General features: G+C 41.7%; 2 long non-coding RNA genes across 2 annotated transcripts; one reads left to right on the forward strand and one right to left on the reverse strand.

Annotated features, from left to right (window-relative positions):
* Positions 1 to 9764: 9764 nt before the first annotated feature.
* On the forward strand, positions 9765 to 10568 carry LOC135077816 (uncharacterized). The gene is made up of 2 exons (XR_010258514.1): positions 9765 to 10275; positions 10366 to 10568. It is a non-coding gene; the product is annotated as an uncharacterized LOC135077816 (long non-coding RNA).
* Positions 10569 to 11314: 746 nt separating this feature from the next.
* LOC135077818 (uncharacterized) lies at positions 11315 to 12466 on the reverse strand. Its single transcript, XR_010258515.1, has 2 exons — positions 12033 to 12466; positions 11315 to 11896 (listed from the first exon to the last, which is right to left on the reverse strand). It is a non-coding gene; the product is annotated as an uncharacterized LOC135077818 (long non-coding RNA).
* Positions 12467 to 18845: the final 6379 nt, after the last annotated feature.

The following is an 18845-nucleotide window of genomic DNA, read 5'->3' on the forward strand; positions in this document are numbered from 1 at the left end:
GAATACAAGAGCACACTTTAAAATTATCACAAATCCGACAAACTACACTAACAGTGTCGTATGCAAGTGTGCACACTTACATGCATGTGTGGAGCTCAGGAGTTGCGTCTGCGGAGGAGTACAAGTATCAACTTTCTGTTACTATGTTTTAAATAAATCATTTTAATTATGTGCAGTTTGAATCCTATTTTACTAAGTAATTAAACTTTGTCAAAGTTGAGAAGTGACTAGAAGTTGGGTTAATCTGAGTAGAAAAATCTTGAGCTGTGTGGTGTACAGTGTACCTACATGTGTGTGTGTGGTTTATTATAGTTAATAAATAAAAAAGCTAGTTACATAGTAGTAATTATAGTAATACTTAGTATAAATTAATTGCTTCATAAATCAGCACCTGGCGCGATGAGGGATTCTGTGGAAGAAAAGAGATCAGTTTTAGTATAATAATATTACTTAAAATAACAAAACAGATGAGAAGCAGAAGTATTATTTCAGAGAGAGAGAGAAAAACTAAATCTTCATCCTATTGGTAAAAATAACTTATGTACATATGTGTAAAAAAGATATATTTATTTCAGGTCAGAGCCCATAAAATTTTAATAATAATTAGAATAAATCAAACATAAAAAAATTAAGTAGCTTGCTTACACGTAAATTGAACGGGCTATGCGTCGTCGGAGATGGCGTGGGTGACGTGTCAACTCGGAAGTCGCGTCAGCGACGGCGGCTCGATCAATGTGTCGGCGGAGGAGCCTCGGACGTCGCATCTGAGGTGTACGGTCGGGCGTCGCCTCGTCTGGAGCCACGTGTGATTCAGTGCAACCACGGAGCGGGCATTCCGCTCCGTACTTGCACTGACGGTGCTCCAGATTGCACACGTCGCCGAAGCGGTACTCAGGGAATTCTTTGCAATTCCCCTTCTTTCCCGGTAGGGGCACATTTTCTGTGGGCAAAAAGACAATAGTAAAAAATGTCGGTTAAGCTAATAGAAAACAAATATATGAAAGAGAATAGAGTAAAATAAGTACCTTTTTGGAATTCGTCCAACCGCAGGTGCAATAACGCCTCCGCCAATCTTTGGCTGAAGCCAATTAGCTTTCCGTCATCTGGACGAGCGGAACAGCTGCTGCTGAAGATACGGCAGTAACTTGAGTAGCACCTTCGGTAATAATATATCCATCGCCACTAATCTTGTCCATCGGTAATTCTATAGAATTTACCTTGGATGCTGACATGTTTGCGTTTGTAGAGATTTAGTAACTTCACTCTGACGAATAATTTTTTTTTTTTTTTTTTTTTTTGAAGGGACGCGCGCTGGTAGCTTGAGGAGCTTTTCCAGCTTCACCGGGCAGAGTGGCGAGTACAGAAGGTACTCTAGCCGTTTGGCGATCGTCGGTGCGCGTGCCGACGAGGCCGAGTGTGGGCTTCGCGAAGCGAAGCCCAGGCTCGTCCGCGTCGGTCGCAGACCGACGTTCGCGATCGGGCCGTATCGAGCGCATAAGGCGCCCGATCAGTGGCGAACCCAACTAGAGGGTTGCCCACCGCGGTGTTGGACCAAAGTCCAGCCTACGGCGGGCTCACTCTAGTGGGCCCGATCGAGGGGACTACGGACGCGGCCTGAGGGCGCCACGGTAGGCTCGGACCTCGGCTCAGGCCGTGTCCGGGGGACGGATAGGGGAGAACCGGCCCGGTACATGTCTGTACCGTCCGAAATGGAAAGCAGGGCCTCGTACTCGCCGGCGAGTACGGTGTAACGAGCTACTGTGTTGTGGAGTAGTTGGCGTGCTTAAGGCAGTGATGTCTGTGTTCAGAAATTCGGTAATAGGATCGTCCGGGTCGTCTAGGACATGCCTAGGTCGTCGGTATTGGGCAGCGACATCTTTCTGGGGTGTATACGTGGCGGCGCTAACGATAAGAGGGTTCTTGTGGTTGATCGCTTTATCAAAGTAGCGGCGAGAGGCTTCTTTCATAAAGTGATCAATCGATGGGATCTCGAAATCTCTATGGAGATTCGTATTACGCACGAACCACGGGGCGTCCGCGGCTCGGCGTAAGAATTTGTTTTGGAGGGTCTGGAATTTCTTAAGGTCTGTGCAGGAAGTGTGAGCAAACACCGGACTGGCGTAAGTCAACACTGGACGGATGCAGGTTTTGTAAATTGTCAACTTATTTCTAAGTGACAATTTACTTTTCCTTCCAACTAGGTGGTAGAGTCGGTGAATGTAGTGGTTCGCACGGCTCAAGACGCGTCTGAGGTGCGGAGCGAACGATAATCTCTGGTCGAGCGTGACACCTAAGTACTTGGCCTCACTTTTCCAAGGAATAGTTTGGTCAAATAAGGTGAGATGGGTGGGGACATTAAGACGAGTGCGAACCGGAGGACGTTTCGCAGACAAAGCCCTAGAAAAGTACACTGCTGCACTTTTTTCGGGATTTACCTCGATACGCCACTTCCTGAACCATTCGCCTAATTGTGTGACTGCGCGTTGGAGCGCCAAGATGACGTAATTCCGATTACGTCCGGACTTGTAGAGTGCGGTGTCGTCCGCAAAGAGGGCTAAATCCGTATGCGGATATTTGGGGATGTCATTGACGTACAATGAAAAGAGGATGGGCGAGAGCACGGAGCCCTGGGGGACTCCGGCTCTTATGGGGCGGGGGGAGGAGAGGGAGCCATCTACTCGGTAACGAAAGGTGCGATTCGATAAAAAGTCACGTAAGATGTGCACGAGACTGTCAGGCACACCGAGTTCGTAAAGCTTGTAAATCAAGCCGTTGTGCCAGACTTTATCGAATGCCTTCGCTACGTCGAAGAATAACACTCCTGTCCCTACGGGTGGCTTAGCAGTGAGGCCGCTAAGTATATGCTCCGTTAAGCGGTGCACCTGTTGTACGCAGGAATGTGAGGCGCGGAAGCCAAACTGTTCGTTTATTAAGAGATTATTAGAAAAAACATAATCTCTTAATCGAGAAACAATTATACGTTCGTATAACTTACCCATGGTCTTTAAGAGACTGATGGGTCTGTAACTTGTGGGGTCAGCCAGTTTTTTACCGGGCTTCGGAATGCCAATGACTTCTGCCTCTTTCCACGCGTCGGGAAAGATGCAGTGAGACATGGCCGCGTTGAAAATAGCAACTAAGAGGTATACTAGGGGGGCGGGCAGGGCGCGTAAGACTCTATTAGAGATACGGTCCGGGCCGGGGGCTTTGTTGGGACGGAAACCTTTGATTATCGTTCGCACCTCGTCGACGTTAGTCGGGTCTAGGGTTGTGGTCGGAGGGAGGGCGGCTCTACGTTCGACTTCGCTGTCCACCATGCGGAGGTGGGCAGAGTCTACTGGGAGGGTACTGGGGGAGCACTGTGCTTCTAGACTGTCGGCTAGACATTCGGCTTTGGCGTCGTCGTCAAACGCAAGCGTTTGATCGGGACGTAAAAGCGGTGGCGTGGACGCTACGGTGTCGGACTTAAAGGCTCTCGTCAACTTCCAATAGGCTTGGTGAGATGGCGAGATTTCTTTAAGTAGATCATCCCACTGATTGTTACGGAGTTCCGCAATACGAGCCTTGACAGCGCGCTGTAAGGAACGTAGGCGGGCTCTGTTTTCCTCGGTTGGATAAGCGTCATAATCGCGAGTGGCTGCGTTCTTTGCCCTCAATAGCTCTCGCGCGTCGTCAGGCAACCTGAGACGGTGGTTAGCCATCGCAGGCACTTGCCTAGACGAGTCGCTGATGGCGACCGAGATGTGACTAGTGAGGGCATCGATCGCGTGAATAGTTTCGTGAGGCGAAACTATATCGTCGGGGATTGAGGACAGTTGTGGGCTCTGACAGTTCCCAAGTTTTACCTTGAGTTTGTCCCAGTCCACAACTGTCTTCATAGTGGGTGTAGACTCAGGAGAGCCTAGTTGGAGTACGACCGGGCGATGGTCAGAAGTGAGCGCGTGCATGGTTTCTATAGAGTGTAGGCGGAGGCCTATATTCTTTAGAATTGCCATGTCAAGAATGTCGGGCCGATGCTCGACATTGTAAGGATAGGATAATTTCACCCGAACCCGTCGTTAAGGGCTCATTACGGTACTTGGATTAGCGATGAACGTAACGAAGCAAACGAGCCAATCAGGACACGCGCAGCGCGTGCGACAGAGAGCGCGATAGTGCGGAGGGTAATGAATGCGGGGGATGAAATAGCAATAGAGCTAAGAAATAGAGATAGTTTAAGACAATGGCTAAAGTGCACGTGCCTAAGATTGCGTGACACTAGAAACGAGTAGGAAGATTAAGATTTTTTGTATCCTATACATGTATGAAAATATTATTGTTTGAGTTAATAGTAGGTACCTATTAATATTAATAAACACACAGCACATCATCATTTCAACCACGGGAAGCATTACTGCTACTAAAAGCTGTGGTCCCAATATTCTTCCCTGCGGTACCCCAATGGGAACCGGGTGCATGTCGCTATCTCTCCGGACAATTTGCTTACGGTCAATGAGGTAGCTCCTGAACCGCCTCATAGGTCACTCCCTTGATCCCGTAATTTTCAAGTTTGCCTAGAAGTAGGTATAGGTTTTGTATTGATACGGTGTCGAAGGCCTTGGCGAGGTCCAGAAACACGCCCAGACAATGACAATTTGTATCATACCTTGACACACAAGAAATGTCATCTGCTTCTGCAGGTGAACAGCATCCTCCGTGTATCGGCCCTTCCTGAAACTATATTGACGATTCCTCAATAGGTTGTATAGCTATAAAGTCAAGGTAGCTTGACAAATAGTTATAAAGTCCATTACCGAACGGAGAGTATGGCAGAAGAGAACACAATATGCGCTGCGGGTCAGAGATTTTGATCTCTAATGCTTGGAAAGAGATAGTTATTGTGGTGAAAAACTCTGAGCAAATAATTGAACACATATTCAGGGAGTAAGGTAGGTATTGTCATTGATGAATTTATGTTTATCAGAATTTTTAGATGATAATTAATTTATGAATAAAACAATAAAAGGTTACAATTAAATTTTATATTCTTATGAAATTCTTACTAACTAACTAAGCTATGTACATTATTTATGTATCTTACGCTACTTAAGTCGTATCACACGGCAGGGGACTGGCGGCTGTCGCACTCGCAGTTGGCGCTGGTATAATCCGAAAATCTGTGGAAGAAAAGAAAAGGGCATTAGTTACTGAAAATAATAGGTGATGCAGATGAACACCAATACTAATAATTGCAACGAGAGCTTTGATACTAGATCGTAACGAATGATTGAAAGAAGGCAAAAGTGTGTACCTACACTTACGTATGGATGGAGCTCAGGCGTTGAGTCTGCGGAGAAGCCGCGGGTCTCGCGTCAGTCTCAGAGGCTGAGGCATCGCGTTGGGGGCCGCCTGTGCGTAGGGGAAGCCGTGACGCGGGCATTCAGCGCCGAACAGGCACGGTCGGTACGGCACAACACGGGCAGCACCATCGGCAATCACCCCAACGCCACAAATACGTTCCTTCGATAATTCTATAGAATTATCCTGGGATGCTGACATGGTGGCGTTTCTAAGGTTTTGTTTAGGAGCTTCACTCTGATGAATCAACGTGAAATGAATAAGCTGTACCCGAACCCGTCTTTATCAGCTCATTAGGAACCTGAACGAGTGACGAATTCACCCAAGCGCAAGAGCCAATCAGGGCACGCGCAGCACGTGCGACGGAGAGCGCGATAGTGCTGGGGGCAGTGAAGGCTGGGAAAGAGATAGCTATAGAGCTAAGAATAATGAAAGAGAAAGTGTTAATAATGCGAAAACTCTGAACAAATAATTGGATTAAAACTACTCAGGGAGTGAGGTATTGTCAGTGATGAATTTATGAAGATCAGAATTTAAGATGAAATTTAATAATTTATTTATTTATTCATAAGAATAAAACAATAAATTAATTACAATAGAATTTTATATTCTTAAGAAATCCTTACTAACTAAGCTATGTACAATAAATAAAATAAATAATAGCTACATGAAGTCGTGACTTAATCCACTGGGCAGGGGACTGACGGCTGTCGCGCCTGCAGTTGGCGCCGGTATGATGCGAAAATCTGTGAAAGAAAAGGGCGTTCGTTACTGAAAATAATGATGCAGATGAACGGCAAAACTAAATAATTGCAGTGAGAGCTTCGGCTTTGGTACTAGATCTTAACCATGGATTAAATGAATACATACTTACATGTATGGAGCTCACGCCGTGCATCTGCAGAGGAGACGCGGGTCTCGCGTCAGTCTCACAATTACAAGTGTGTGTACACTTTAAAATTATCACTCCACGGGATTTTACTACAAAACTTTTATAACGGTAAATAAGATATTTCCCGACGTTTCAACTCGGTTGCAAGAGTCATGGTCGCGGGCAGACTGAAGAGATGCGGCGTCGTCAGCTCCGGCGCGATTAATTTTCTTCACCCACCCGCATTTGCACAATTTTTTCGTAAGTGGTACAGTCAGTCCGACAAACTACACTAACAGTGTCCGTATGCAAGTGTGTGTGGAGTCAGGAGGAGTACCTACCTATCTACTTTCTGTTACTATGTTTAAATAAAACATTATAATTATGTGCAGTTTCAATCCTATTTTTAGTAAAATTAATTTAGTCACTTCTCAACTTTGTGACTAGAATTTATGTTATTGATGAAGTCGGGTTAATCTGTGTAGAAAAATGTTGAGCTGTGTGGTGTACGATGTACCTACACGTGTGTGTGTGGTTTATTATAGTTAATAAATAAAAGAATTGCTTCAGATTCAATTTTATATTCTTAAGGATTAGTAGTTACATAGTAGTAATAATAATAGTAGAAAAACTAGTAATAGTACATAGTATAAATTAATTGCTTCATAAATCAGCACCTGGCGCGATGAGGGATTCTGTGGAAGAGAAGAAAACAGTTTTAGTATATTACTTAAATTAAACAAAACAGATGAGAGGCAGAAGTATTATTTCAGAGAGAGCTTGAACTTTAAAACTAAATCCTCATCCTATTGGTAAAAATCACTTAAGTGTGTGTAAAAAAAAAATATTTCAGGCCAGAGCCCATAGGATTTCAATAATAATTAGATTAAATCAAACAAAATAAGAAGAGAGAAAAAAAAGTAGTGTAATGCTTACACGTAAATTGAACGGGTTATGCGTCGTCGGAGATGGCGTGGGTGACGTGTCAACTCGGAAGTTGCGTCAGCGACGGCGGCTCGATCAATGTGTCGGCGGAGGAGCCTCGGACGTCGCATCTGAGGTGTACGGTTGGGGGTCGCCTCATCTGGAGCCACGTGTGATTCAGTGCAACCACGGAGCGGGCATTCCGCTCCGTACTTGCACTGACGGTGCTCCAGATTGCACACGTCGCCGAAGCGGTACTCAGGGAATTCTTTGCAATTCCCCTTCTTTCCCGGTAGGGACACTTTTTCTGTGGGCAAAAAGACAATAGTAAAAAATGTCGGTTAAGGTAATAGAAAAAAAAAATTAAAGTGGATAGAGTAAAATAAGTACCTTTTTGGAATTCGTCCAACCGCAGGTGCAATAACGCCTCCGTCAATCTTTGGCTGAAGCCAATTAGCTTTCCTTCATCTGGCCGAGCCGGAACAGCTGCTACTGAAGCTACGGCGGTAGCTTGAGTAATGTCTCCATCGCCACTAATCTCCTCGGAATAAATTTGGGTGGCTGACATGTTGGCAATAAAATTCAACGTGAACTTGAACTGAATAATTTTACCCGAACCCGTCGTTAAGGGCTCATTACGGTATTTGGATTAGCGATGAACGTAACAAAGCGCACGAGCCAATCAGGACACGCGCAGCGTTTGCGACAGAGAGCGCGATAGTGCGGAGGGTAATGAATGCGGGGGATGAAATAGCAATAGAGCTAAGAGATAGAGATAGTTTAAGACAATGGCTAAAGTGCACGTGCCTAAGATTGCGTGACACTAGAAACGAGTAGGAAGATTAGGATTTGTATCCTATACATGTATGAAAATAATAGTGTTTGAGTTAATAGTAAGTAATTGAGACCCTGACCACCGGTAGCTTGGGCCCTGCTCCGCTACCAGCGGATTAACTATTTTTAAGTTTTTTTTTTATAATGTATTTTTAGTTTTTTTATAATTTACATTGTAAAAAAAATATTAAAAATAAGAAGGAAAATGAATAAAGAAATAATAATAATAATAATAAATATCCTTGGACATTTTACACTGCGCCTCTAGTCCCAAACTAAGCAGAGCTTGTACTATGGGTACTAGACGACGGATATAAACATACTTAAATACTTTTTTTTTTTGTAAATACATACATATACATAGAAAACACCCAGACCCGTCACAGAAATTAAAATTCATCATTTCAATTTCTGCCCGGCCGGGAATCGAACCCGGGACCTCTCGGCATAGTAGTCCGTTCTGAACCACTACACCAAACGGCCGACGTTACCACTACACCAAACCAAACCAAACGGCCGAGTACCTATTAATTTGAATAAACACAACACATCATCATTTCAACCACGGGAAGCATTACTGCTACTAAAAGCTGTGGTCCCAATATTCTTCCCTGCGGTACCCCAATGGGAACCGGATGCATGTCGCTATCTATCCGGACAATTTGCTTACGGTCAATGAGGTAGCTCCTGAACCACCTTATAGGTCTCTCCCTTGATCCCGTAATATTCAAGTTAGCCTAGAAGTAGGTATAGGTATTGAATTGATACTTTGTCGAAGGCCTTGGCGAGGTCCAGAAACACACCTAGACAGTGACAATTTGTATCATAGGTACCTTGACACACCAGAAATGTCATCTGCTTCTGCAGATGAACAGCATCCTCCGTGTATAGGCCCTACCTGACAGTGACAGTGCCAGTTCCTCAATAGGTTCTATAACTATAAAGTCAAGGTAGCTTGACAAATGGTTAATAAAGTCCATGCCGAACGGAAAGTATGGCAGAACAGAACACACGCGCTGCCGGTAGCAACTTGAGTTGCACCATCAGTGGGCTGAGTGTGAGTTTGCGCGTTTAAAAAATGTAAAAAAAAAATATCATTTCAACCACGAGAAGCATTAGGTAGTGCTACTAAGCAGCTGTGGTCCCAATATGCTTCCCTGCGGTACCCCGATGGGAACCGGATGCATGTCGCTGGTGATCCCATCTATCCAGACAATTTGCTTACGGTCACTAAGGTAGCTCCTGTACCACCTTATAGGTCTCTCCCTTGATTCCGTGATTTTCCAATTTGCCTGGATAGAAGTATAGGAATTGATACGGTGTCGAAGGCCTTGGCGAGGTCCAGAAACACGGCCAGACAATGACAATTTGTATCATACCTTGACACACAAGAAATGTCATCTGCTTCTGCAGGTGAACAGCATCCTCCGTGTATCGGCCCTTCCTGAAACTATATTGACGGTTCCTCAACAGGTTGTATAACTATAAAGTCAAGGTAGCTTGACAAATGGTTATAAAGTCCATACCGAACGGAGAGTATGGCAGAAGAGAACACATGCGCTGCGGGTCAGAGATTAACCCGTCTTTAACAGCTCATTCAGCTGTGCAGTCAGTGATGAATTTATGTACATCAGAGTATTAAGATTAACCGTTATAAAAAGATAATAGTAAAAAATGTCGGTTAAGGTAATAGAAAAAAAAATTAAGTTGATAGAGTAAAATAAGTACCTTTTTGGAATTCGTCCAACCGCAGGTGCAATAACGCCTCCGTCAATCTTTGGCTGAAGCCAATAGGCTAGTTGCCACTATTTTTATTATTTGATAAAACGGTTCATTACGATTATATTACACCATAAAAAAAATATGAATTTTTTTCGAAGTACCTATCCTAATATATTTTAAATTTTAAATTATATTTTATCTATACAGCCATAAACGCCGTCCGCCATGATGGTCTATTAATTATCTGTGCCGTGACGTCACTATTCTTGTAAACAATACGCGTGAATAACATAACCTTTTTATCGGAATTTAAAACCATGGCTTCGAAAGGATTACATGATAAATATAGTAATTACCACTATTGTATCGTGCGGGAATGTCAGAATACATCAATAAAGAACCTAGAGAAGTTGTGGATTAAAGTACCCAGTGATGAGAATATGCGGAACTCCTGGTTACAACTAGCTAAAAGAGATCCCGTAACTCTGTCCAGTTGAACTGCAGTGTATTTCTGTGAAGATCACTTTAATGTACGTACAATAAACTAACAGCAGATTATTTTTTCAATTTTCACTTTAAACGTTCAGGTGAGGTTATAAAATATACTAAGTCAGTCAATTTTAATTGCATGTTGATCATCATTTAAATGATTTATTCATGTAATTTGTTCGTTTCAGAATTGCCTAAGGAGGATGCTGTACCATTCTTCTGTTGAGGATAAGATTTGTGACAAAATAATGCAAGCAGAACAATGTAATCCTCACTTCAGAGATAAGGCAGTGCAAGCTGAGCCAGAACATGCATCATGCCAAGTAGTTTCAAATTATGATCACAAGGTCACTCAAGTATCAATAATGAAACACTATAGAAGTAAGAAGGTGCAATTTAGTGCAACTCTGAAAGATGTCATATCTTCACCAATAAAGTCTACGTCCCACCCATGGTCCCACCAATCAACTACAACATCTCCCAAGAAATCTACATTTAGAAGTAAATTGTCAACAAGAAGATTAGTTTTTTCAAGTGAGGAAAAATATGACAGTGATTATCATACACACCTTCTTCAGGATAGCAAATTTACAAGACTCTCATTCAATAAATTAAATGATACATACATAAAGTATTTTATTTTTATATCAGTCTATTGTACAAAATAGCTTTGTTTTATGGGTTATACTCGTATATTCATAAATTATTAAAGGGGTAAGTATTCAAAAATTAGTCTCCCCACTACGTTGTAAGAGGAACTGCTGTGCAAAATTTCAAGTTTCTTACCCTTTTATACATAAGGCAAGAGGTTATATGTTTGATAGCATTGATATTATGTCAGTCAGTCAGGTAGCTTCTTCTTTTATACTACTGGTTTTCCCATGATTTAAGTTTATTCATCTCATACTCTCTGTTTATTCAGATACAAACATCTTTCTTTATAATAATTTACACTATTGGGTAAACATACAACGTAGATATGGAAACAGATTGATAGAAAAGAAAAAAAAATGTTAATATCTTACTATTCAGAGCTTAGGCAATGTGAATTAAATGTGTTTTTGAACAGAACAAGTTAATGAGTATTTTTGTCTTAATACTAGACTTACAAATGGGTAAAAATAATAAAGCTAATACTAAGAGTTAAATGATTTATTATTGAGTTACACTTTCAAATAGTTTAGGACAAATCGTCTTTTGGCCTAGTTTCATTGCAGCCGTCAACACAGACCTTGCACCAAAAATCTTTGCAACCAAAGAACCATCATGCGTTCTGCACCGACTAACTTTTTACCTCTTCATAATCTCCAACATGCTTGATAAACTGACATGATTTAATTTTTCGGTTTTTGCATTCAATTACAAATTCCTCCATAACACTGGTATCTGGTTCCGGAACCTGATGTTTTGTGCTGCCGACTTTTGAACGATTGGATTTTTTTCAGTAGCATTCTACTGATGTGCAAGATGTCTCTTCACTGCGACGATGCAACTACATTAAAAATGCAACAGCATGTTTGCAGCCCCCTGCTGCAGCTGGACAATCTTGACAAACAACATAATCTCTTCTTCTTCATCAATGACTGCTGAAACTGATACTGCTTAGAGTGCACCTTATGTTCAGGACACATTTTACATTTCACAGTGTAGATTTTACTTTCCCTTTTAAGTTGAACATAACCAATTGCATCATCACCATAATATGATTCTCCTGCAGACCTGAAAAATAATATAATAGTTTAGCAATAAGTAGTTGGTCAGAGGTTAGAATACACTTATTAGTACTTATTTCCTTATTTTCAGTTAATGATGTGGTCTAAATTAAAAAAAAAGGTTGTAAATGAACTGTACTTACTTAGTTAACTTAACATTCCTTAGCTTAGCTGAGCAGAAATCAGGATTTAAAGCAAACAATTTTGCAACCATCAATGTGTCGATTTTGAGCAGATTTGTGCTTTCTGCTTTCACAAACTCAGGATCCATGATAATTTTCAATAAATGCGAACTGTACAATATTTTTATGTGAAAACAAGGCGTTTATATGAAAGACCACGAATAACCTGAAACTAGTGTTTGACGTTTTGTTGTTTACAATATTGGTGACGTAGAAACATGGCGGACGGTGTTTTCAGTCAAGAGAAAAAAAGTAAAAAATTAACGGGTTTCAGTTGAATTTTTACAGCAATCCCTTATTTATATTTATTGAAGTTTATATATTTCGGACCCTTGTACAGAATAATATTTGAATTAAAAGTTATTATGATAAATGGTGACATGAGGCAACTAGCCTATTAGCTTTCCGTCATCTGGACGAGCCGGAACAGCTGCTACTGAAGATACGGCGGTAACTTGGGTGGGTAGCACCTTCGGTAATAAATATCCATTGCCACTAATCTTGTCCATCGGTAATTCTATAGAATTAACCTTGGATGCTGACGTGATTGCGTTTGTAGAGATTTAGTAACTTCACTCTGACGAATCAACGTGAACTGAATAATTTTACCCGAACCCGTCGGTAAGGGCTCATTACGGTACTTGGATTATTGATGAACGTAACAAAGCGCACGAGCCAATCAGGACACGCGCAGCGCGTGCGACAGAGAGCGCGATAGTGCGGAGGGTAATGAATGCGGGGGATGAAATAGCAATAGAGCTAAGAGATAGAGATAGTTTAAGGCAATGGCTAAAGTGCCTGTGCCTAAGATTGCGTGACACTAGAAACGAGTAGGAAGATTAGGATTTGTATCCTATACATGTATAAAAATAATAGTGTTTGAGTTAATAGTAGGTACCTATTAAATTTAATAAACACAACACATCATCATTTCAACCACGGGAAGCATTACTGCTACTAAAAGCTGTGGTCCCAATATTCTTCCCTGCGGTACCTCAATGGGAACCGGATGCATGTCGCTATCTATCCGGACAATTTGCTTACGGTCAATGAGGTAGCTCCTGAACCACCTTATAGGTCTCTCCCTTGATCCCGTAATTTTCAAGTTAACCTAGAAGTAGGTATAGGTATTGAATTGATACGGTGTCGAAGGCCTTGGCGAGGTCCAGAAACACACCTAGACAGTGACAATTTGTATCATAGGTACCTTGACACACCAGAAATGTCATCTGCTTCTGCAGGTGAACAGCATCCTCCGTGTATCGGCCCTTCCTGAAACTATATTGACGATTCCTCAATAGGTTGTAATAGCTATAAAGTCAAGGTAGCTTGACAAATGGTTATAAAGTCCATACCGAACGGAGAGTATGGCAGAAGAGAACACATGCGCTGCGGGTCAGAGATTTTGATATCTAATGCTTGGAAAGAGATAGCTATAGAGCTAAAAGATTGAGATAGTGAAAGTGTTATTGTGGTGAAAAACTCTGAGCAAATAATTGAACACATATACAGGGAGTAAGGTAAGTATTGTCATTGACTTATGTGGATCAGAATTTTGAAATGATAATTAATTTATGAATAAAACAATAAAAGGTTACAATTAAATTTTATATTCTTATGAAATTCTTACTAACTAACTAAGCTATGTACATTATTTATGTATAAATAAACGCTACTTAAGTCGTAACACGGGGCAGGGGACTGGTGGCTGTCGTGCTCGCAGTTGGCGCTGGTATAATGCGAAAATCTGTGGAAGAAAAGAAAAGGTCATTAGTTACTGAAATTAATAATGCAGATGAACACCAATACTAATAATTGTAGCGAGAGCTTTGATACTAGATCATAACGAAGGATTGAAAGAAGGCAAAAGTGTGTACACTTACGTATGGATGGAGCTCAGGCGTTGAGTCTGCGGAGAAGCCGCGGGTCTCGCGTCAGTCTCAGAGGCTGAGGCATCGCGTTGGGGGCCGCCTGTGCGTAGGGGAAGCCGTGACGCGGGCATTCAGCACCGAACAGGCACGGATGGTATGGCAGAACACGGGCAGCACCATCGGCAATCTCCCCATCGCCACAAATACGTTCCTTCGATAATAATTCTTTACAATTATCCTGGGATGCTGACATGATGCCGTTTCTAAGGTTTTGTTTAGGAGCTTCACTCTGATGAATCAACGTGAAATGAATAAGCTTTACCCGAACCCATCTTTATCAGCTCATTAGGAACCTGAACGAGTGACGAATTCACCAAAGCGCACGAGCCAATCTTGGCACGCGCAGCGCGTGCGACAGAGAGCGCGATAGAGCTATAGAGCTAAGAGATAATGAAATAGAAACTGTTAATGATGTGAAAACTCTGCAAAAATTATTGGTTTAAAATGTAGGTACTGAGGAAGTGAGGTATTCATGTCGATCAGAGTTTGAAGATGGAATAATTTATTAATGCACGAATGAAACAATAATAATTGATTACAATAAAATTTTATTTTGTTAATAATCATTACTAACCAACTAAGCTATGTGCAAGAAATAAATATTCGCTACATAAGTAAGTCGTGACTGAACACACTGGGCAGGGGACTGACGGCTGTCGCGCTTGCAGTTGGCGCTGGTATGATGCGAACACAGATCACAGAAACTAAAGGGAGATGTGACAAGGGGGCGGGGCCGGTGTCTCATCAATATGCCCAAAAACAGAACACATTGCTCGTGATAGCAATGATTACAGCAGCAACGTCATAATGTAAACATTGCTTGCGTAGTACCTACTAAAGATTATTCGAACGTTGAGTACTGATACCGCAGTGGATAATAAACACATTTTTGAATACTTTGTGTGTGTGAATTTTTAATTTCTAATACGACACGAGTTTCGAGCTCGGCGCATTAGTTGACATCTCTCTATATCTCTATGGATGCGAAAAAAGAGCGAATACCTACCTACTCGTAGATGTAGCCTTAGATGTGATTTTTAGTGTTTTATTGTATTTACTTTGTATTACCTACTTTATTTTTTTAAATAAATCATTTTTAATTTTGTACAGTAGTTTTTATTCTTTGAATTGTAATTTACTAAATAATAAAACTTTGTCAAAGTTTAGATAATTATGATTCCAAGTCCAACTGACTTTTGACTCCATTATGTCTGATGGAGTTGGGTTTATCTGAGTGTGATGTACAAAGTGTACCTAGACCTACCTAAATTGTGTGTGTGGTTTAAAAAAGTTTATGAATGAAAGAATTGCTTGTGATACAATTTTATATTTCAAAAAAAATCTTAATTAGTACATTAAACAAAAGTAAGTAAAGTATAAAGTAGCTACTATAGGTACAACGTCGTAGGAGGTCGTAGCTGTATGAACACATTTGGCAGGAACTGGGGCGGCGCGGAGATCATCACTATCAGACTCAGCTCCTTGCACGATTCGGGATACTGAGGAAGAAAAGAAAACAGTTTTAGTATATTGCTAAATATGAATAGGTACAGAAATAACAGAGAGAGCTTGAACTCAATTTTGAATCTTAAAATGAAACCCTATCCTATCTATAAAAATCCCTTTAGTGCGTTATAGTGTATCTAACTATACTTACACATAGAGTGCGCGATCTTTGCGTCGGCGATCGCGGCGCGGGTGACGCGTCGGCGGCGGAGGAGCGGGCGTCGCGTCAGCAATGGCGTCTCGATGGCGGACATTGATGGTTGGCGCTGGCTCAGGGATGGCGGCTCGCTCAATGTGTCGGCGGAGGAGCTTCGGACGCCGCATCTGAGGCGTGCGGTCGGGCGTCGCCTCGTCTTGAGCTACGTGTGAGTACACGCATCTACGGAGTAGGCATTCCACTCCGTACTTGCAACGAGGGTTGCGAGGAATGCTGCAATTCCCCGGCTCTTTTTCTGGCTGGGGAACAGGTTCTGTGGACAAAAAAGCAATAATAAAAATATCGGTTCTACCAGTCTTAAGGTAGAAGGTCGTTTGATTAATTGATATTAACTAACTTCGTATAAATTGAAAAGAAAACTTCACTAATTTTAGAATTATAAAAGAAATTATTTTCTGGGCAAAATAATTATCTTTAAAGATCAAGTTTAGACATTTTATGAAGAAAATAAAACAAATAGTAAAAAAAGCATTAAAAATGGATAGAATAAAGTACCTTTTTGGAATTCGCCCAACCGCAGGTGCGATAAAACCGCCTTCCTCATTCTTTGGCTGAATCCAACCGCAGCGAACTTTCTGTCAACTGGCCGAGCCGGAACAGCTGCTACTGAAGATACGGCGGCGGTAGCTTGAGTAATGTCTCCATCGCCACTAATCTCCTCGGAATAAACTTGGGTGGCTGACATGTTGGCAATGAAATTCAACGTGAACTGAATAATTTTACCCAAACCCGTCGTTAAGGGCTCATTAGGGTACTTGGATTAGCGATGAATGTAACAGAGCGCACGAGCCAATCAGGACACGCGCAGCGCATGCGACAGAGAGCGCGATAGTGCTGGGGGAGTGAATGTGGAGAAAGAGATAGCTATAGAGCACCGATTGCAGTACTTATCAAATCTCTGCACAGAAACTTTGTTATCAATGTTAATTTTAAAATACACATACGCTGCATACGCATGATGGTTCATCATAGCTAGTACTTTACCCACATACCTACTACGTTACAATTACAACTAAGTATATCAACTTAATACGAAGTTCATTCCTTTACATTTCTTTTATTTTGAGTTAATTACAAAGTTATGCTTTTAATCTACCTATACACTTCTTATGTCATAAACACAAGAATGTTGGTTGTGGTGACATTGCACCTTCATCGCAGTAGCTATTTTTAAATTAGTACTAGTACTCGTAGTACACAATAATGAAGACTGCGTGTAGTTTCAAATTAATAAGAAGGACATTGGCATTTTTATTTTATTTATTTAATTTTATTTTTATAACTATTACATTTTTGATTTAATAGTGTCTGAAATCCTACTGAGGAATTTTAGCACTAATAATACTAGTTGTAGTGATAGAACAGAGATTTAGAGTCATGAGTGTAAAAAGGACAAAATATTTTCAAAATAACCACGTGAAATTTATTAAACGCATCGTGTAAGAAAGAGACAACGGTACATGCATAGCGCTATCTCTTTCGTACACGATGCGCACTGATTACGTGTCGTGCCCTGGCGCCGCATACGCATAGTTGATCGTCGCGCGTTGCACGAAGAGGACGCGCACGGTTCAAGCGGTCCTGCGTTGCCTCGATCAGATCAGTTGCCTGACAGAGCTTCCCGCACCTTCAGATCGTCGGTCCACCGAGTGGGAGGCCAGCCTACGTTTTCCAGTCTTCAAGTTCCGGTCAAGCTGCCGCTTGCTGAATAATATTCTACTGAATATTTCTTGTTCGAACGACGAACGTTAAAACCGTTCTTTTCAGAACGATAGAGAACATAGTTCTCAATATTATTCAAGGGAGATGGGATATTCTCATCTTGTTGAATATTATTCTTTCTCTGTTTCTTTTTCAAGACACAAAAGATAAATAAGCAAACCGTTCTTCTCAGAACGACAGAACATAATTATTCCCAATTATTCAAGCAACACAGGAAGTCGCTCGCTGAATTATATTAGGATTAGGATTTATTATATCCTATACATGTTTAAAAACAATAGTGTTTGGGTTCATAGTAGGTACCTATTAATTTTAATAAACACACAACACATTATCATTTCAACCACGACGGGAAGCATTACTGCTACTAAAAGTTGTGGTCCCAATATTCTTCCCTGCGGTACCCCAATGGGAACCGGATGCATGTCGCTATCTATCCGGAAAATTTGCTTACGGTCAATGAGGTAGCTCCTGAACCACCTTATAGGTATCTCCCTTGATCACGTAATTTTCAAGTTTGCCTAGAAGTAGGTATAGGTATTGAATTGATACGGTGTCGAAGGCCTTGGATTAGGTCCAGCAGAAACACACCCAGACAATGACAATTTGTATCATACCTTGACACACCAGAAATGTCATCTGCTTCTGCAGGTGAACAGCATCCTCCCTGTATAGGCCCTACCTGAAACTATATTGACAGTTCCTCAATAGGTTCTGTAACTATAAAGTCAAGGTAGCTTGACAAATGATTAATAAAGTCCATGCCGAACGGAAAGTATGGCAGAACAGAACACACGCGCTGCTGGTAGCAACTTGAGTTGCACCATCAGTGGGCTGAGTGTGAGTTTGCGCATTTAAAAAATGTATGAAAATTTATCATTTCAACCACGGGAAGCATTACGGCTACTAAAAGCTGTGGTCCCAATATTCTTCCCTGCGGTACCCCAATGGGAACCGGATGCATGTCGCTATCTCTCCGGAAAATTTGCTTACGGTCAATGAGGTAGCTCCTGAACCACCTTACATGTCTCTCTCTTGATCCCGTAATTTTCAAGTTTGCCTAGAAGTAGGTATGGGTTTTGTATTGATACGGTGTCGAAGGCCTTGGCGAGGTCCAGAAACACGCCCAGACAATGACAATTTGTATCATACCTTGACACACAAGAAATGTCATCTGCTTCTGCAGGTGAACAGCATCCTCCTGAAACTATATTGACGGTTCCTCAACAGGTTGTATAACTATAAAGTCAAGGTAGCTTGACAAATGGTTATAAAGTCCATACCGAACGGAGAGTATGACAGAACACAAACATGCGCTGCGGGTCAGAGATTTTGATCTCTAATGCCTGGTAAGAGATAGCTATGGAGCTAAGAGATTGAGGTAGTGAAAGACAGTGT

Source organism: Ostrinia nubilalis, chromosome 14 (assembly GCF_963855985.1).
Source record: "Ostrinia nubilalis chromosome 14, ilOstNubi1.1, whole genome shotgun sequence".
In the NCBI taxonomy this organism is placed as follows: Eukaryota; Metazoa; Arthropoda; class Insecta; order Lepidoptera; family Crambidae; genus Ostrinia; species Ostrinia nubilalis.